This window comes from Octopus sinensis, linkage group LG6 (assembly GCF_006345805.1).
Source record: "Octopus sinensis linkage group LG6, ASM634580v1, whole genome shotgun sequence".
Lineage (NCBI taxonomy): Eukaryota > Metazoa > Mollusca > Cephalopoda > Octopoda > Octopodidae > Octopus > Octopus sinensis.
This window is the reverse complement of record NC_043002.1, coordinates 8,272,792-8,294,508: the sequence shown is the minus strand read 5'-3', so window position 1 is coordinate 8,294,508 and position 21,717 is coordinate 8,272,792. Positions and strand designations below refer to the sequence as shown.

The 21,717-nt window shown below is 41.8% G+C and overlaps 1 long non-coding RNA gene across 1 annotated transcript; it reads left to right on the top strand.

Annotated features, from left to right (window-relative positions):
- The first annotated feature begins 666 nt into the window (after positions 1-666).
- Positions 667-817, top strand: LOC118763812. The gene is made up of 2 exons (XR_004999561.1): positions 667-704; positions 757-817. It is a non-coding gene; the product is annotated as an uncharacterized LOC118763812 (long non-coding RNA).
- The last annotated feature ends 20,900 nt before the right edge of the window (positions 818-21,717 follow it).

Genomic DNA, 21,717 nt, shown 5'->3' with positions numbered 1-21,717 from the left:
GAATGTGGATGAGATACAATTTGGTTTTATGCCAGGAAGGGGGACAATAGATGCAGTGTTCATTGTAAGGAGATTGCAAGAGGAATACCGAGATAAGGAGAAGGGTTTGATGATCTGGAGAAGGCATTTGATAGGGTTCCAAGGAAGGTGATTGAGTGGGCATTGAGGAAGAGAGCTGTACTAGAGGTAATAGTGAGGGCAGTGATGAGTTTGTATGGGGGGGTAAAGACAGGAGTTAGAATTGAATCAGAGCTGTTGGAGGAGTTTGTGATGAAAGCTGTTCTGCATCAGGGATCTGTGTTGTTGCCATTGTAGCAATATCGTTCTCTCATTGCTATCTTCACTGTTTGAGAAGAGTATTAAGAATAATCTCGTTCGAGATTACAAACATCTTCGGCTAGTTCAACATTGTTGTAAACACTAATTCGATTGGCTGACACGTGGTCTCTACTACGTTCGCACTGCTGGTTATCACGTGACGCGATTTGCCTCTGCTTATTTTCGTGCCATAGTGCCAAGTAGCCAATCACAGCTTTCCATTTCTGAAGTTCATTGGGAGCCACATAAACCTTATAAAAACAAGGGTTCTCAGACAAGTATTCGTCTTAGGTTTCTAGTCCTTCTCAGGGCGAACCTCTGACCACACAGAGCATACTCGACCAAGTTCCAGTTCGAAAGGCAGGCGACCACCATTAATACAAGATGTTACGGATACCTCTCATACTGTTAGTGTGAAAATATCACCACGAAAAGAAGGTTACAGGATATCTATAACTAGAGAAAAATAACCAAGCAGAATGTATAATGAAGACGCAGCGAAAACCAAGCGACAGACACAACTCATCGCCAAACATCGAAGATTTAATTTGTACACAAGACAACTACAGATTCAGCTATAGCGGTTAGGTGAAAATCTTACCACGGAAAAAACGGCTACAGTTAACACATCTGGAAGTACATCATATCAAGAGAAAGATAAACACAACGAGTGATTCAATTAATCTCAACTATGAGACGCAACATCTTGATATGGAACTCTTACACTGTACCTCATAAACGGTAAATCAATTATCTGTTCTTGGGTTCTAGTTCTTCTAAGAACTACCTTAAGCCATCTGTTACTACCTGTTGCCAGGCTGATACCAACAACATGAACTGTGAACCAAATTCCATTGTCATTTCACTGGTCAGTACCTTTTACGCCTCACGAACACACAGACACAAAAACATGCTAACACTTACAAACTTCCAACATCAAGCATGATTGTAAAATATGTAAAATAAATAATGTATATATCTCAAAAAGAAATCTTCTTGTTATTCCACTTATGTGTTTTGCCGCTGCATGTAAAACTGGTCAGTAAAGACTTATTAAGAATGGGATCGTGTGCGACTGTGTCTCTTATACGATATGACCGTATGTGATCCTATTTCTATACCATAATTGCAATAGTGGTTGATGTGGTGATGGAGAGTGCAAGAGAGGGATTGATAATGGAGATGCTGTATGTGGATGATGACCTTGTTCTGATGAGTGAGATGATGGAGGGATTGAGGGAGAAGTTTTGGAAATGGGAAGAGGCGTTTGAAAGCAAAGATTTGAAGGCAAACCCCAGGAAGACAAAGGTGAAGGTGAGCAGGGTGGAAGGAGAAGTGTTAGTGAGTAAGGTGGATCCATGTGGTGTGTGTGAGAGGAGGGTAATGGCAAATGTGGTGTTGTGTACAAGATGCGAAAATGGATTCATGGTAGATGTACGAAAATGAAGAAGGTAACCCCAAGACTGGCGAGAGAGTTTGATTGTGGAAGATGTGAGAAAGGAGCTGGAGGGCTGGCGGAACCAGTGGAAACGCTATGTGACGAGGTGGAAATGGTGAGAGGGTTTTGTTATTTGGGAGATAGGGTGGATGTAAGAGGTGGATGTGAAGCAGCTGTGACAGCAAGAGTGAGACTTGGCTGGGAGAAGCTCAGGGAATGTGGAGTGTTGTTATATGGGAAAAGGTTCTCATTGAAGATGAAAGGAAGGGTCCATAAGAGTTGTGTGAGAGCTGCAATGTTGTATGGGAGTGAAACATTGTGTCTGAGGGGGAGAAAGATGGTAATTTTGAGGACTGAGAGAGCAGTGGTGAGATAAATGTGTGGAGAGAAGCTGTTTGATAAGGGGAGGACTGAGGATTTGATGGGGATGCTTGGGTTGGAGGAATCGGTGGAAAGGTTGGCAAGGGCAAATGGAGTGAAGTGGTTTGGGCATGTGTTGAGGAGGGAAGAAGAAGCATGTTCTGGGGAGGGAGGGTGATTGTGTTTGAGGTAAATGGAGTGCAAAAGTGGGGTAGACCGAGGAAAAGGTGGAGGGGACAAGGGAAGGAGGAGATTGGGAGGGTTGGTTTGAAAAAGAAGGACACCCAAAACCAGGCAAGATGGCAAGATGGTGTGAGGGCAGTTGCAATGGCATTGAGGTAGATCCGGCCACCCCCATTAACAGGGACAAAAACTTGGATTTAAAACACTGGATGATGATAATGATTCTGTGACCTTTTCATAACTCTTGTCCTGCTTATTCCATTTTGTTTTTCTGTGTCATGTATCTCTATCTGTGCATGCTTTTGTGTCTGCTTCTGTGTGCATGCGCACGTGTGTGTGTGCGTGTGCATGTGTGTGTGAGCATGTGCATGCACATCTATGTGTTTAGTATATGTTTCTTATGTGCGTGCATATGGGTTTACTTATTACACTGTTTGTACTCATGTCTTTTATTTATTTACTTTTTCCTTTCTTATTCTGTCTTTAGTATATGTATGTGTGTCTTTTGTGTGTGTACATGGGTTTATGTATTACACTTTTTGTATCTGTATCTTGTTTTTTTAGGAATGTTGTTTATGGCATAAGGTATACTGACTGATAGTACAGAAATAGGATGACATACATTGGGGAGACAGCACACAGCATAGATGAACAGATAAATGAACATTGGCAGGAGCTCAAAGAGGAGAAAAGCTTGTCAGTGCTCTACCAACATGCTCAATTAGAGCATGGAGACTCAGTTAATGACACAGATGTTAAGAGAATGTCAACACAGAACAGACACAGCACTCAGACAGATTATGGAGGCCACACACATTGAAGTAAATAGACCAACCATCAACAGAAAACATGAATGGAATAACACCCCCACCCCACTCCACAACCTGATAACTAAAAACAGAACGAGAAAGATACAGATACAAACCGTGTAATACATAAGCCCATATACATACACACAAGACATACATACACATACTAATGACAGAATGAGAAAGGAAAAAATAAATATATAAAAGACATGGGTACAGTGTAATAAGCAAACCCATATACATACACAACATACATTGACACACACATGCACATAAATGAAAATTTATGCACAGATAATACCACAGAAAGAGAAAATGGAATTAGCAGAACAAGAGGAGATATGTGGGAGAGAGAGTCACTGAAGAGGTCACAGGTTGTGATGAAAGAAAATTTACCAAACAAACTAAAATAATAATAATAATAAAGCTGAAGTGAAAACCAAATATATTGCTCCATAGGTTTAATTGTCAAAATATGACCATCCCCTCTCCAGACACAATAATATGTATGTATCATCATCATCATCGTTTAACGTCCGCTTTCGACTGACGGCTGGCAAACCAGATGGCTGCACCAGGCTCCAATCTTGATCTGGCAAAGTTTCTACAACTGGATACCCTTCTTAATGCCAATCACTCCAAGAGTGTAGTGGGTGCTTTTTACATGCCACCAGCACGGGCGCCAGTCAGGCGGTACTGGCAATGACCTCGCTCAAATCATTTTACAGGTGCCAGTAAGGCGATGTTGATAACGATCATGCTCGAATGGTGTTTTTTACGTGCCACCGGCACAGAGGCCAGTTGGCTGCTCTGGCAACGATCATGCTCGGATGGTGCTCTTGGCACCCTACTAGCACGGGGCACAAGTGCCAAATAAATAATATTCCAAAACCTTGGCAGTATTCGAACTTCGAACATAGCGATGGGCAAAATACCGCTAAACATTTTGCCCGGAATGCTAACGATTCTGCCAGCATGGCAATAATAATAATAATAGTGATTGGTTGATTGATAGACAGACAGACAGGCAGATAGATAGATAGATAGACAGACAGACACTGATAGATTGATAGACAGAGACAGGCAGGCAGGCAGACAGATAGATAGATAGACAGACAGACAGATGCATTCTCTCTCTCTCACTCTATGTGTGTGTGTGTGTGTGTGTAAAGGATATTTTCTTTTCGTCTTTGGGTCTGACCTCTGGAAATGGAATTAGAAAAAAAATACCATGTCACCAGGACATGGTATCATCTGCTGCTGAGATTTCCTGCTTTTAGCTCAAGTTTATTTTAGAACACAAGTGTCCACGTGACAGCTGATGTGTGTGTGTGTGTGTGTATGTGTGCTCCTGTAGAATATGTATGTACAAGCATGTGTATGTGTGTGCGTGTGTGTGTGTGTGCATATGTTTATATGTGTGTGTTTATATATGCATGTGTTTATATGAATATCTAAATATATGTATATGTGTATGATGAATATCTAAGTGTATGTATGTGTATGAGTAAACACACCTTCAAACTGCTTTGTTTGCGTTCGGATGTCGATGATTGAATAATATCTATAAGTTAATATGTGTATGTGCATGTATGTATGTGTGTGTTTGTGGACTTATAATTAGGATATATACCTATCATATGTTGTTTGATTGTGTGTTTATGTACATGTTACTAGGTGCGTGCGTGTGTATGTACGTGTGCGTGAGCATGCATATGTGTAGTTAGCGTTAGTTTGCATACAGTTGTGTGTATGTGTTTGTATATGTATGTGCAAATGTGTGTGTAAAGAAATACCTATTTCTTTACTACCCACAAGGGGCTAAACACAGAGAGGACAAACAAGGACAGACAAACAGATTAAGTCGATTACATCGACCCCAGTGCGTAACTGGTACTTATTTAATCGACCCCGAAAGGATGAAAGGCAAAGTCGACCTTTGAATTTGAACTCAGAACGTAGCGGCAGACGAAAAAAAAAATACACAGCATAGAGTAACACAAAGAATGGATAAATATTTTCAAATGTATCTTGTAATAACTGATGTGTACGTGTGTGTGTGTGCGCGCGCACGCGTGTTTGTGTGTGTGTGTCTGCGTTTGTGTGTTTGTATGTGTGTGTAATAGTATTGATATGTGCCCATAAATGTTTGTATATTAAGACGTATATGTGTATGTATGTTTAGGTAAGAGAGAGAGAGTGTGTGTGTGATGGTGCCTGTGTCTGTGTATGCGTGTCTGGACTATGACAAATGCATGTGTACAAATGTGTGCGTGCGTGCGTGTACGTACGAATGGTAAATGTCTATATATGTCTGTGTTTGTCATGTAAGCACATATACAACATACACACTCACACATACATAGACAGACACAAACACACGCGTACGGACAAAGACATACACTCACACACTCACCTACAAAGATTTTATTGTTTCTTTCACCACTGATACTTAACTTTTTTCATGAGAAGATCGAGAGCAATAAAAATCTAGGATAGAACAGAGATTAGGTCAAGGAGGTTAATCGTTTCTAGACCACAAAGACATGGAGATCCTGTACTCAACACAGTGTTCTGTAGTGTTTATTGGAGGAGTATTAAATCTTCTACACGGAATCATCATCACCATCGTCGTCGTTTAACGTCCGCTTTCCATGCTAGCATGGGTTGGACGATTTTGACTGAGGGCTGGCGAACCAGACGGCTACACCAGGCTCCAGTCTTGATCTGGCAGTGTTTCTACAGCTGGATGCCCTTCCTAATGCCAACCACTTCGAGAGTGTAGTGGGTGCTTTTTACGTGCCACCAGCACGGGGGCCAGTCAGGCGGTACTGGCAATGACCTCGCTTGAATCTTTTTGCACATGCCAACGGTACAGGTGCCAGTAAGGCGATGCTGGTAACAATCCCGCTTGAATGGTGCCTCCTTCATGCCACCGGCACGGAAGCCAGTTAGCCGCTCTGGCAATGATCACGCTCGGATGGTGCTCTTAGCACCCTACTAGCACGGAGCACAAGTGCCAGTAAGGCGAAGCTGGTAACGATCACACTTGAATGGTGCCTTTTATGTACCACTGGCATGGAAGCCGGTTGGGCGTTCTGTCAACGGTCACGCTCGTATGGTGCTCGTGCCCTTCATTGAATTTCACTTTGATTTTGATTTCACTTGCCTCAACAGGTCTTCGCAAGCAGGGTTATAAATAGATGAATATTCTCACCCTCAACTAGCAGGATGGAAATATTTGTTGCATCTTCAAACAGATTCTTTTTGGGGATGAATAGGGTTGATGGGTCCAAGTTTTCTTCCAACCCAGTTTACTGTTGAGATTGACTTTTTTAACCTTCACCTCTTCATAGATAGTGGAGGTTTTTTCAGGCTGTGCCCAGTTATACTATCAGAGTATCTTTAGATATAGTATTGCCTTCTCCACAAGATATCTCTCTATATATAAATGGCAAAATGTCTGTGTGTGTGTGCGCGTGTCCTTTATACAAATCCACAATATTTCAGTTAGAGGGCTCACACTTTCTATGGTCATTCAAAACCATCCAATGGTGGTGGTGCACATCTTTACATTTCCCCAGTCACCCCACAAAGCCATTAAAAAATCAATAGAAGTGACTTTTTTTGTGAATTTTCTATCCAAAACCCAATCAAAATGCTCGAAACTTGATACGCCAATTGAATGCCAGTTAGCTGTATGTGATTGGTTGGAGATTTGGACAGTACTCGCGTGTATGTGTGCATGCACACAGCTGTATATGCATGCACTAGCACTATGACCCGACGTTGCTGGGTCATAGTGCTAGTGGTTTAATAAAAGCTAAAGGTGCAAGTGACCTGAGAGCATATTAGGCACTAACCTGGAATTTCTCAGTCCCCAGACTTGTAATGCAACACTGTTTCTCGTACCTAGTCTTTTATGACAATATAGTTTTCCATGGTCCTAAATGAGAGAGATCCAAGTTAGATGGCTAAAAACTCAGCGGAAATCTAGTGCCAGTGGCATCTACATTCTCTGAATCAGTAGAGTGTTTGAGTAGCATGCATTGAAACCATTGATAAGACATTTTGATCATTTGGTGGCCTATGTACAGGGTGCCACGAAATTCAGAACCCAATGAGAGAGCTTTTTAAGTTAGACATTTTAAAATGCTGTATTGGCTGTGTGGTAATTAGCTTGTTTACCAACCACATGGCACCTTGGGCAGGTGTCTTCTACTATAGCCTCGGGCCGACCAAAGCCTTGTGAGTGGATTTGGTAGACGGAAACTGAAAGAAGCCTGTCGTGTATATATATATATATATATATATATGTGTGTGTGTGTGTGTGTGTTGTGTGTGTGTGTCTGTGTTTGTCCCCCTAGCATTACTTGACAACCGATGCTGGTGTGTTTATGTCCCCGTTACTTAGCGGTTCGGCAAAAGAGACCGATAGAATAAGTACTGGGCTTACAAAAGAATAAGTCCCGGGTTCGTGTTTCTCGATTAAAGGCGGTGCCCCAGCATGGCCACAGTCAACTGACTGAAACAAGTAAAAGAGGGTAGCACACTTATATACTGTGTCCTGTCAGCCGGTTTGTTGCAATTTTTTAAAGTTAGTGAAAAAATGCCAAGACATTTAAAAAACTTAAATGCACCACAATAGTTCATGTATATGCTCCATTCTTTGTTTTAAAGCAATTTTAATACTTATTATATGTAACGGAAATATGTTTTGGTGTGGTTACCAATTGTAACGGTAGAAAGTGTTTAGTAAACATTATTGTGATGATGTCGTGGTCAGCAGTTGTGACGATAAGAGTTTGTTGTTATCACGGCAAGTTGTAAAATGTGTAAGATGAACAATTCATAAAGTTTATAGAAAGTATTTATTTACCGTTACGTTATAATTACCTTGCCTCGACGGGCAGGTTGTGATAAATCCAAAAGCATGTGAAGTAAAGTTTGTTGCTGTAGTTTGGAGTAAACGAATAGTTAGTAGTAATTTCAGAGAGAGATAGAATGATGTTGTAAGAGAATGGAATTAGAGCTAGAGAGACTTGTTAGGTGTTGTCTCAAGTTGCTGGCAGTAAACTTCGTTTCTCTCTCTCTCTGACCAAGGCTGGTCAGCCAGACCTCGTTGAGTTGTCATGACTGTGACGAACTCTGGTTGAGTCGTCACCCGGCTGATGACTAACTGATTTTTGCTTGGGGTGTGCTTGCTTATATTAAGATCCAGAAGGATAGATATATCGTTGAGAACAATAGATTTATTTGGTGGTCTTGTTATCTATTCTAGCCTTTGGTGAAGTAGAAGAGGTTAGAAAGGGTCAAGTGGTGAAGACATTGTTTCGGGCCTAGCTAAAGGGCATCTGGAAAATGTAAAACTGCTGTCAGAGAAAAACCATTGTTCCATCGTGGGAAAAGTTCTGTTGCAGTCATCATCGTTTAACGTCCGCCTTCCATACTAGCATGGGTTGGACGATTTTGACTAAGGGCTGGCGAACCAGATAGTTGCACCAGGCTCCAGTCTTGATCTGGCAGAGTTTCTACAGCTGGATGCCCTTCCTAATGCCATCCACTCCGAGAGTGTAGTGGGTGCTTTTCACGTTCCACCGGCATGGAGGCCAGTCAGGAGGTACTGGCAACGACCTCGCTCGAATCATTTTACACATGCCACCAGCACAGGTGCCAGTAAGGCGACGTTGGTAACGATCACGCTTGAATGGTGCCCTTTTATGTGCCACTGGCACGGAAGCCAGTTGGCTGCTCTGGCAACGATCACACTCGGATGGTGCTCTTGGCACCCTACAAGCACAGGCAGTGTTGATTTAAATTTGGCTATGGTGGATCGAATCCGCTTCATGCATGCAAGATTCGCTATATATATATATATATATTAGCTTGTTAGAAAATCTCTGAGATGAAAGCAGTAACTATACTGAAAAGTAATGTTTATCCCCACTTAAATGTGGCTGTTCTGTAGGAACCGATGTTAGCTCCAGGAGGACACCTCCTTCACCTGGTTGTTTAATGCAATCTGCACCCAATATATATTGCAATCAGGGAAGTGAACACCTATATATCAGGTGCAGACTGCATTGAACAACCAGCCAGAGGAGGTATCCTCCAGGGGTTAAAATGGTAGTAACATCAGTTCCTATGGAACAGCCATATTTAAGAAGTGATAAACATCACTTATATATATATATATATATATACACCCAGAACCACACTAATAGCTTGGGAGTGAAATTTAGGATTTCTCAGTTTTCTGTGGATTGATTTTGATAAAACTTTTCCCAGCTGTGGTCACTTTAACCCCTCCAGGCACCTTGACTGGGCCAATTATGTTTTCTTAATTCTATGTAACATCCTTTCCTTTTTATTTCAGATTCTTCAGCCCATCTTGACATTTTTTTTTTTTGTCAGAAAATGAAGGATAATGATAAATATTAAGGATACATTGAGTATTAACAGAAAACCATAATAATATAACATTTATTGACATAATTATTTAGCCACAGCAAGAAACAATCCGATTGTGGGATCTCCAAGACTGTGAAAGTTAGGGATTTAAGTAATATTGTCCACAAGTTGCATGGGAAACCTGGACAAACAAGCAAGGCCATTTTCATCACCTCCAGATTTCCTCATGTACTGAAAACCACCAGAAATCACATCCTCAGGAAACAAGAACCCCTGAAACTGAAACTACTTCCTCACAGGAGTTTGAGGCCTCAATGAGTCGTGTTCTGTTCACTGACAAAACCAGGGTGACCTTGACAAACCTGCCGGTTGGGCAAATGGTTGGGTCTATTTTGGATTTGAGCATCATCAACCTTTATGATGTCAACAACAGGGTCGAGGAGTCATGTTGTGGGCTGATATGATTGAGGACAGACTTGTTGGCCCAGTCAGAGTGCCTGGAGGGGTTAAAGTGACCATAGCCACCTACTGCAATCTCCTGAAGGAAGACTTGGATCCCTTGGCTAGATGACATACTGCTGTCACTTCTAAGGAATCTCGTATTCATGCATGACAATGCTCTCTCCCACTCTGCCAGGATCACCTAAACAGTCCTAGGGTCTTATGGCATACAAGGTGAAAGGTTGAAGGTGTGGCCCCTAGCACCTCCGGATCTCAACCCTATCAAAAATCTTTGGTCCATTATTAAACAAGATGTTTATGCCAACTGATGCCAATTTACGTCAAAAGATGTCTTATGGGTGACCACCAAAGCTGCAGCAGAGGCAGTCCTACCTGCTACCATTAAGAAATTGACAGATTCCATGTCTAATAGGATTTTTGAAGTTATCTGTCAAAACGGTGCTCATCATCATCATTATCGTTTAACGTCCGCCTTCCATGCTAGCATGGGTTGGATGATTTTGACGGAGGGCTGGCAAACCAGATGGCTGCGCCAGGCTCCAAGGTGGCTAAATAATTCATTATGTCAATAAAAGTTATAATATTATTATGGTTTTCTTTTAAATATATACTCAATGTATACTTAATATGTATCATTACCCTTCATTTTCTGAAAGAAATGTCTAGATGGGTTATTTTAATTCAAAAGGTATTAGTGTGGTTCACCCCAAAAACTGAAGAATCTGAAAAATAAGAAAGAAAGGATGTTACTCAGAATGGTAAAAGAAATGCTGCCATAGGGTGAAAACCAACTGGGAAAAGATTTATGAAAATCAAGTCACAGAAAACCGAGAAATCCTAAATTTTACTCCTAAGCTATTAGCATGGTTCTGGGTGTCATCATCATCATCATCATCGTTTAGCGTCCGCTTTCCATGCTAGCATGGGTTGGACGGGTCAACTGGGGTCTGTGAAGCTGGAAGGCTTCGTCAGGCCCAGTCAGATCTGGCAGTGTTTCTACGGCTGGATGCCCTTCCTAACGCCAACCACTCCGCGAGTGTAGTGGGTGTTTTTTACGTGCCACCTGCACAGGTGCCAGACAGAGCTGGCGAACGGCCACGAACGGATGGTGCTTTTACGTGTCACCGGCACGGGGCCAGGCGATGCTGGCAACGGACACGAACGGATGGTGCTTTTACGTGCCACCAACACGGGGCCAGACAGAGCTGGCAACCGGCCACGAACGGACGGTGCTTTTACGTGTCACCGGCACGGGGGCCAGCCGAGGCTGGCAACGGACGCGAACGGATGGTGCTCTTACGTGCCACCGACACGGTTGCCAGACAGAGCTGGCAAACGGCCACGAGCGGACGGTGCTTTTACGTGTCACCGGCACGGGGGCCAGCCGAGGCTGGCAACGGACACGAACGGATGGTGCTTTTACGTGCCACCGACACGGGGCCAGACAGAGCTGGCAAACGGCCACGCACAGATGGTGCTTTTACGTGCCACCGACACGGGGCCAGACAGAGCTGGCAAACGGCCACGAACGGACGGTGCTTTTACGTGTCACCGGCACGGGGCCAGGCGAGGCTGGCAACGAACACGAATGGATGGTGCTTTTACGTGCCACCGACACGGGGCCAGGAAGAGCTGGCAAACGGCCATGAGCGAATGGTGCTTTTATGAGGCTGACAGCGGACACGAACGGATGGGTCACTTAACCCCTGCTTTCTGATATATGATTTGATTTTGATTGTTCTCACTGGTCTTGCCGGGTCTTCTCACGCACAGCATACTTCCATAGGTCTCGGTCTCTGGTCATTTCCTTGGTGAAACCTAGAGTTCGAAGGTCGTGCTTCACCACCTCGACCCAGGTTTTCCTGGGTCTACCTCTTCCACAGGTCCCCTCAACTGCCAGGGTGTGGCACTTTTTCACCCACCTATCTTCATCCATTCTCACCACATGACCATACCAGCGCAATCGTCTCTCTTGCACACAACATCTGATTCCTTTTAGGTCCAACTTTTCTCTCAAGGTACTTACACTCTGTCGACTATGAACACTGACATTACACATCCAACGGAGCATACTAGCTTCATTTCTCGCGAGCTTACGCATATCCTCAGCAGTCACGGCCCATGTTTCACTGCCATGTAGCATGGCTGTTCGTACACATGCATCATACAGTCTGCCTTTTACTCTGAGCGAGAGGCCTTTAGTCACCAACAGAGGTAAGAGCTCCCTAAACTTTGCCCAGGCTATTCTTACTCTAGCCGTTACACTTTCAGCACACCCACCCCCACTACTGACCTGGTCACCAAGATAACGGAAGCTATCAACTACTTCTAGTTTTTCCCCCTGGAGAGTGACGGAAGTTGTTTTCTGCAGATTTTCAGAGGTTAATGCTCCCGAGCATCTGCCACATACAAAAACCATCTTCCTAGTTAGCCTTCCTATGACATTGCTGCACCTCTTATGTGTCCATAGCTTACACTTGGTGCATCTTATAGAGTTTCTACCTACACCTTTTCTACAGATCGAGCAGGGCCATCTACCTGAAGGCGTTGTGATTTGTCTACCTTCCTACTTATTACGACTTTGGTTTTAGCTAGGTTGACTCTCAGGCCCTTCGATTCTAAACCATGCTTCCACACCTGAAACTTCTTCTCCAGTTCTGATAATGACTCAGCAATTAGAGCAAGGTCATCAGCATAGAGGAGCTCCCAGGGGCATCCTGTCTTGAATTCCTCCGTTATTGCCTGGAGGACTATGATAAATAGGAGGGGGCTGAGGACTGAGCCTTGGTGGACCCCTACCTCTACCGGAATTCTTCACAGTACTCATTTCCAACCCTCACCTTACTAGCAGCGTCCCTGTACATGGCTTGCACAGCTCTCACTAACCATTCATCTATCCTAGTTTCCTCATTGACCACCATATGAGGGATCGGGGGACCCTGTCGAAGGCTTTCTCCATGTCAACAAAAGCCAGGTACAGGGCCTTATCTTGGCTAGGTATTTCTCCTGCAGCTGCCTTACCAGGAATATAGCATCAGTGGTACTTTTCCCTGGCACGAAACCAAACTGCATCTCATCTAAACTAACTCTCTCTCTAATTAGTTGGCTTATGACCCTCTCTGTAACCTTCATCACCTGATCCAACAGCTTGATACCTCTGTAATTATTTGTATCTAGGGCATCACCTTTACCTTTGTAGCAGTTGACTATTATGCTGCTACACCAGTCATTGGGTATGACTCCTTCATGTATCACCTGATTAACTATACAGGTGACTAGGCTATAGCCGACACTACCAGATATTTTGAGCATCTCTGCAGTGATACCTGATGGGCCTGGGGCTTTTCCTGTCTTCATGCTTCTAATTGCCTTAGCTACTAAGGAACTATCAACCCTGATAGCTGGTCCCTCTGTTGGGTCAACGTTCGGCAGACTCTCTTTATCCCATTCATTTTCTTTATTCAGCAACCTTTCATAGTGGCGGCTCCAAGCCTCTCTCTTTGCATCCTCGTTTAGCGCAAGTGAACCATCTTCCATGCGAACACACTTCTCTCCCACCACATCACAATTCTCTCTCACACACTGTCTTGCAACGCGAAACACCTCCAGTCTTTGGTCCTCACGGCGCAGAACATTGGCAAATTTTTTCTTATCTGCTTCCCCTCTGGCTAGATAGACCTGTCTCCTAGCTTCCCTTTTAGCAGTCTGATACAATTCCCTGCTACCACCATTCTTCCAGTGCTTCCAAGTCTGTCTCTTTTCTCTAATCGCCCTGTCTACGACACTGTTCCACCACCACGTTACCTTGGGACGAGAGGGGACTTTGCACCAGCCACAGATCTGGTCAGTGGCTCTCAGCAGGTTGTCCCTTAGAAACGTCCAGTTGTCCTCTACCCCATGTGATACACTATCCCCTTCTACTTCGTCAAAGGCTTCAAGTAACATGTCTCTAAATCTCTGTCCATTCACAGGATCCTTAAGCTTCCAGATCCTTCTTCTCCATGTTGGTCGTCTTCTGGTTGTCCTCCTACTCCTGATCCTAAAGTCACTAACTACCAGTCTATGTTGTGGGGTGCATTCTTCGCCTGGGAAGGTTTTGGCATTTATAAGTAGCCATCTCTCCCTTTGCCTGGCAAGGATGTAGTCAATTTGGCTGGTATGTTGGCCCGATCGGTAGGTGACTAGGTGGCTGGTAGGTTTCCTGAAGTTAGTGTTGCAAATCATAAGATTATTTGCATCGCAGAACTCCAGCAGCCTGGTTCCCTCCTTGTTGCGGGAACCAGAGCCATAGCCTCCATGGACGCCGTGGAAGCCCCCAGGTGTATGTATATATATATATATATATATATATATATATATATATAGAAGACCCGAGAAGACCCGGCAGGACAAGTGAGACCATAACCCGTGGCCTCTACCTGGGATGTAGCCAGTCCACTTATGCATACGTTTCCTTCTTGGGACACAAGACTCTGCTTGCGAAGACCTGTTGAGGCAAGTGAAATCGAAATCGATCAAAATCAAGGGAAATTGTAGTTGTAATACCAGTGCCGGTGCCACGTAAAAACGCCAACTGATCGTGACCATTGCCAGCCCCCCTGGCACCTGTGCCGGTGGCATGTAAAAAGCACCCACTGCACTCATGGAGTGGTTGGCGTTAGGAAGGGCATCCAGCTGTAGAAACACTGCCAGATCAGACTGGAGCCTGGTGCAGCCTTCTGGCTTCCCAGACCCCAGTCGAACCGTCCAACCCATGCTAGCATGGAGAACGGACGTTAAATGATGATGATATATGATGCCATGTAAAGAGCACTGGTGCTGGTTACATATAAAAAGCACACAGTACACTCTGTAAAATGGTTGGTGTTAAGACGACCACCCAGGCGTAGAAACCTTACCAAAACAGAAAATAGAACCTGATGTGCAGCTCTTGGCCTTGCCAGCTCCTTTCAAACCATCCAACTCATGTCAGCATGGAAAGCATATTATGAAGACTTCATTGTTCAGCTTCAGCAACAAATTCCCCAATCATCTGACTTAGTCTTGCTATAACAGATAAGAACAGGCCATCAGTGTATAAACACCCACTGTCATTAGAACATTCATATTTCTGTTCCATTGCATGTTCCATACGTTTTAAATACTACACTATGTGATTCAGTTTTGTGATCAAATAATCTTTAGATGTGCTGTGGCCTAACATGGCAGAACCATCTAAATAGCAGCTCCAATGAGTAAACAGTTAGATTCATAGATAAAGCTACTATCTCAGGATTACTTTATATGAGCAGTAGTGAAAACTTCATCAGTAAATCCATTCATCTCTAAGCTATACACATAGGAAAAATGGTACTTAGCACTACAATATAAGCACTACAAGATAAAGTGTTACTTCTGAATTTTAAAGTGATGCTGGTACTTACAAAGGCAATTTGAACCAAGCCAGTGGTATTCAGTTATATCTGAAGTGGACAGGACCATTTGAAATTTAAGTAACTCAACTTTGGATTCAATGTTTTACAAGTGACAGGATATAGACTCTATCGGTAGTCCAGTACCCTATTGACTTAATTTTTGCACATTCTCAGACAGAAGTAGATCACTGGTTCAAATAAATTACGTAATTATTTCTTGTTGATTTTTTTTTTAATGACTTTGTCGAGGGTGATCGTTGACAGAGTGGCTAACCGGCTTCCGTGGCAGTGGAACATAAAAGGGCACCATTCGTGTGGTCGTTACCAGCGTTGCCTTACTGGCACTTGTGTCCGTGCTAGTAGGGTACCAAGAGCACCATCCGAGCATGATCGTTGCCAGAGTAGCCAACTGGCTCCATGCCAGTGGCACATAAAAGAGCACCATTCGAGCGTGATCATTACCAATGTCGCCTTACTGGCACCTGTGCTGGTGGCATGTGTAAAGAGATTCGAGCGAGGTCATTGCCAGTACCACCTGACCGGCCCCCATGCCGGTGGCACATAAAAAGCGCCTACTACACTCTCAGAGTGGTTGGCATTAGGAAAGGCATCCAGCTGTAGAAACTCTGCCAGATCAAGTTTGGAGCTTGGTGCGGCCGTCTGGTTTGCCAGCCCTCAGTCAAAATCGTCCAACCCATGCTAGCATGGAAAGCGGACGTTAAACGATGATGATGATGTCAGAAGAGTAAGGGAGGTGCTCATGACTATTTTTCTGCTATGCAAAGCTAGTTGGAGCATTATCTTTAGATCAGACACCTAGTCAGATAGATTCTGTTAAAGGCATTCAAAGGACAGATAGTAGTATTAAATAAGATTCCCTTAAAACCGGAACAGTACACTCCAGCTAGTGCCACTCAGTTTCTGTCTACTAAATTTAACTCAAAGCTCTGATGAAAAGACTATTGTCAAAATGCTGCACTATGAGATTGAACCCAACAACATGTAGTTTAAAAGCAAACTTTGTAAACACACAACCATGCATGCTGTCTCACACACACACAAATGCACACACACACACCTATCTACCTACCTACCTTTCGTTCAGACTTTCTCAGGAAAATTATATTCCAATTGACAGCAATATGACAAAATCATAGAAAGTAATTACAAAATTTAATTATAGAAAATTTCAAGATAAATTTTCCTTTCCACAGAATACATCATGATAATTAATTGCCTGTTTGAGTATTGGCTTATTCCCATATTAGCACTAACCTCCTGACTACACATAAATTAAATTTTGAGATTCTTAGGTGATTAAGCAAAAATTTACATTTCTCAACTGAAGGACAAATTTGTAAGCTTAATTATCAAATCTATCTTTGTATGTTTGATTTGTTGGATGAGTTGAGATGAGGAAACTGGGACTGATTCTTCCCAAATTACAAGTTTAACCCTTAGTGTTTAAACTGGCCATATCCGGCCAAAATATTCTACCTGTTTTATGGTCAAACTAGTCAAATATGTATTTCTTTACTGCCCACAAGGGGCTAAACATAGAGGGGACAAACAAGAACAGACAAAGGGATTAAGTCAGTTACATTGACCCCAATGGGAAACTGGTACTTTATTTAATCGACTCCGAAAGGATGAAAGGCAAAGTCGACCTCGGCGGAATTTGAACTCAGAACGTAAAGACAGATGAAATACGGCTACGCATTTCGCCCGGCGTGCTAACGTTTCTGCCAGCTCGCCAAATATGGTCATTCATAGCTATCTTATTGTGTCATTTTAAAAATAAACAATCACATCTTTGAAATCTCAAAGCCATGAAATGATGCAAGATTAATTTTACATGGTGTGAATATATAAGCTTTATATTTGACAGAATAATTTGAATGCTAAAGGGTTAAAACCTAGTTCTGCTGTTGAAAACCCAACCTAGATTCAGAAAATGATATTTATTAATTGTAATAAGTGGTCAGGAAAAGACATGTTGGTTAAACAGCTGTCTAAGTTGATAAAGTATCATCGAACCACTTCACTTGTTCTACATTATATCATATTGTTCCTCCCTAATTGTCACTATTCTATGGTCCAGACCACTTTGGTGTGGATGAAATATGCCTACAGGAGGTATGATTTTATGAGCCAATAAAGAAACTTCTACATTCATACAGCCAGCTAGATATAGGAACCGGAGTTCTCTCTTTTTTTTATTTACATTTTCTTTAACTTTTTCCTTCCTGTCTACTTCACTGACAAATAAAAATGATGATGTATCCGCTAGAAATAGCAACCGAATCTGTCATGTAAACTTACTTTACTATCTTAACAAAGAACATGTTAGATATAAATAGGATATAGTTACAAATGAAATTTCTTCGAGCGTAGGTCCACTTGATCAGAGCTGACCAGAGCCGAAACAACAATTTTCTCAGGGATATTAAGAGGCTCTGGGTCACTGGGTCACTAGGAGATATGTATCTTTGTTAGAGACACAGGGTATATATTTCTTGATTGCTCACAAGGGGCTAAACATAGAGGGGACAGACAAAGGGATTAAGTTAATTACATAGACCCCAGTGCGTAACTGGTACTTAATTTATCGACCCCGAAAGGATGAAAGGCAAAGTCGACCTCGGCGGAATTTGAACTCAGAACGTAACACAAACGAAATACGGCTACGCATTTCGCCTGGCGTGCTAACGTTTCTGCCAGTGACACTAGAGATTAGGCAGAAACTGTCTCATTCCAAGTTCCACAGGCTCTACATTTTTCTGACACATTCTCTCCATATATATATATTTTTTCTCAATCGGTTTGTTTTTATCGTTTTGATCTTAGGCTGCGACAATTAGGGTCTCTGTTTCTTTTTTTTTTTAATTGCCCCTTTTTTAACCAAGCCCAGGATTTTGTTCCACATATGTCTTCAGTGGCTCTCCATTATTATTATTATTTTATTATTATTATTATTATTATTTTTGTTATTATTATTATTATTTTTTTTATTATTGTTATTATTATTATTATTATATTTTTATTATTATTATTATTTTTTATTATTATTATTATTATTGTTATTATTATTGTTATTATTGTTACTATTATTATTATTATTTTTGTTATTATAATTATTATTATTGTTATTATTATTATTTTTGTTATTATTATTATTATTTTTGTTATTATTATTATTATTAATTATATGTTTGACTTTCACTTTGTATTTGTACAAGTTGACTCCAAGTCTCACCCAGAGACCTCAAGAAACAACAGGTTAGATAAAGCATGTCCCCTAAGTAACATACCCAAGTAGGTGAATAGGAGTGAGCTCTACACACACAGATATAAATGTTTATACGTGTGTGTGTGTGTGTGTGTGTGTGTCTCTTTCCCTCTCTCTGTATGTATATACATACTCATGAATATGCACACACATCTGCCTATTTATGTACTTGCCAAATTACTTACCTACATACCTACCTATGAACCTAACCACCTATCTATCTACCCACATATCCATCTACTTATCTCTGTCACTGTCTGTCTGTCTCTCTCTCTCTCTCTCTGTATATATATATATATATATATAAATGGATGAATGAATTATCCTTTGTTTACAGTTAACAATGAAAATTCAATAAGCAGTTACCAGGGTAGCAAAATTCACGCAAGTAACACGGATGTAGCGACCTCTTCAAAGGTAGAAACTCCGGGTTAACGTGCAGTAATTTGTGTAGTATAAGTAAATAAATGGAGTTGAACGCAAGTGTTATTCAAATTCTTTTACTTTCGACATATGTTTCGTAGACAACATTGGTTTTATTCCAAAGGAATAGGTTTTGGAATAAAACCTATGTTGTCTTCGAAACATATGTCGAAAATAAAAGAATTTGAATAGCATCTGCGTTCAACTCCATTTATTTACTTATATATATGTATATATATATATATATATATATATATATATATATATATGAGGGGGTACCCAAAAGTAACCAGAAACATTCTGTGGGACAAGCCCATTGTCGTTCAGGCTTCCACCACTTGATGCAACCTTCAGGCATCAGTCTGATGACCAGTGGCATTGAATGATGTTGTACTGCCACATGGTGCATCTTTGTTTTGCAGTGCTTCTCCCCTGTTCGTTGATTTTTACCATGGCTGAAATGAAGGAACAGCATGCTTCCATAAAATTCTGTTTTCTGCTGGGGGAAAACAGTGGCTGAAAAAATTGGCATGCTTCAAACAGTTTCCAAGGAGACTGCCATGAGCAAAACACAAGTTTATGAGTGGTTTTCATGCTTTTGGAATGATCACCTGTCACTTGAAGACCAACCTTGTTCAGAGCCACTGCCGACCTCCCAAACGAATGAAAACATTACGAAAATCCATGAACTGATCTCGGAGGACCATTGCCAAACAATTGACGAACTTGATATTACTGGTATGTCCTGGAGCTCCTGCCAACGAATTTTGAGCAAGGAATGGCAAATGAAAAGAGTTGCAGCAAAATTTGTGCCTCAGAAAATATCCATGAATTGAAAGCTGGAAGTTGATCCGGACCTTTATTCAGCCTGATCCCATCATGGGATAATCTGACATTGTTTGAGCAGGTTCAGTTGTTTCCTTGGACGTTTTGTAACCCAAGATGAGTGTTGGGATCATCACTTTGAGTCCGAGACAAAGAGACAATTCATGCAGTGGAAACACCCCTCTGAACCTGCTCCAAATAAGGCCAAGGCTGTTCCATTTACATGGAAGGTGATGGTCTCAGGTTTTTGGGGAGGCAAAAGGCATTGTGTTTATTGACTATCTTCAATGGACAGTACTATGCCAACCCGTTGAGGAAGTTACAAAAGGCTATGAAGACCAAACACCCAGGAAAATTAGCGAAAGGGCTCTTGTTTCATCATGGCAATGCTCCAGCACACAAGTCCTTGGTTTCAGCGGCTGCAGTGCTTGACTGTGGCTCTGAACTGGTTGATCCCCCACCCCTCTTCTCCTGATTTGGTCTCATCTGATTATCATTTGTTCCCCAACATGAAAAAACACTTAACTGGGAAGTAGTAAGCGGATCTTTTCGGTTTGAACGGCAGTTTTTTCTAGTGGTGTCATATGAAATTGTCCCCCATAATTATGACCCTAGTATCGACACGGACGCCAGTCAGGTGGCGCTGGCATCTGCCACGTTCGGACGGTGTTTTTTACGTGTCACTGGCACGGGTGTCTTAACTACAATTTCCTTTTGAATTTTTATTTTATGTATGTATATATGTGTATGTGTATGTTTTTTTGGTATGTAAATACAAATGTGTGGGTATGTTTGTACATACATACACAGGTGCTGGCATTATGGTGTGGATAAGAAGACCAACTGAATCAGTAACAGGCTTAAAAAGAAAAATACTGGGGCTGATTTGTTCAATTAGACCCTTAAAAGCAGTGCCCCAGCATGGCTAAATCCAATGACAGAAACAAATAAAAAGTAAAAGAGAAAAAATTCACATATATTTATATATGTATGTGTGTATGTTCATATCTCCTTGTCTTGACACCATGTGACAGTTAAAATGGTTGTCACTATTACACAAGAAGTGTCATTCATTTTTGCCCCTGAGAAATTATTAACTTGATTGGAAACTGATGGGATTTGGTGACAGAAAGAGCAGAACTTTTGATTATTTTGGCTTCTATGGGTTTTTCCACGAGTAACCTTTCGAAGCGTCTCCCCCTATTAAGGTAGTTTTAATTGTTACTTATATTTTGTTGTTATCCTACTTTTCTACACGGACCTTTTTTCAAACGGAGAAAACCCTTTGTAACTTTCGTCCTGTGTTTTGTCCCTTTATGTTTTAATTGATTTTTGTTAGCCCTTGTGGCCAATAAACGAATTAATTATTATTATTATTATCATTTTAATGTTTATTGAAACATGGAAAGGAAAGGATAAGGGTGGGGTTATGAAGGTGAAGAGGGCATGGATGGATGGGATAGAGAGACTGATAGGAATTCCGCCTCAATAAACTTGGTCTAACCCATGCAAGTATGGAAAACCAGATGTTAAAACAATGACGATGATGATGATCTCACACACACATGTCGTTTATTATGAAAGATTCTATCAGACTAGTAGCAGAGGTGGTGTCAGTGGTACACTAGAGAGCCGAAGTGGAAGTCTCTGTTAAATATAGGGTACCATGATATATCATAGCAACGGCGTTAGTCATAGGTGCAGCCAGACACTCTTCTATCTATTAACATAATCATTTCTCAAACACATGCACACACACACATATATATATATGTATGTATGTGT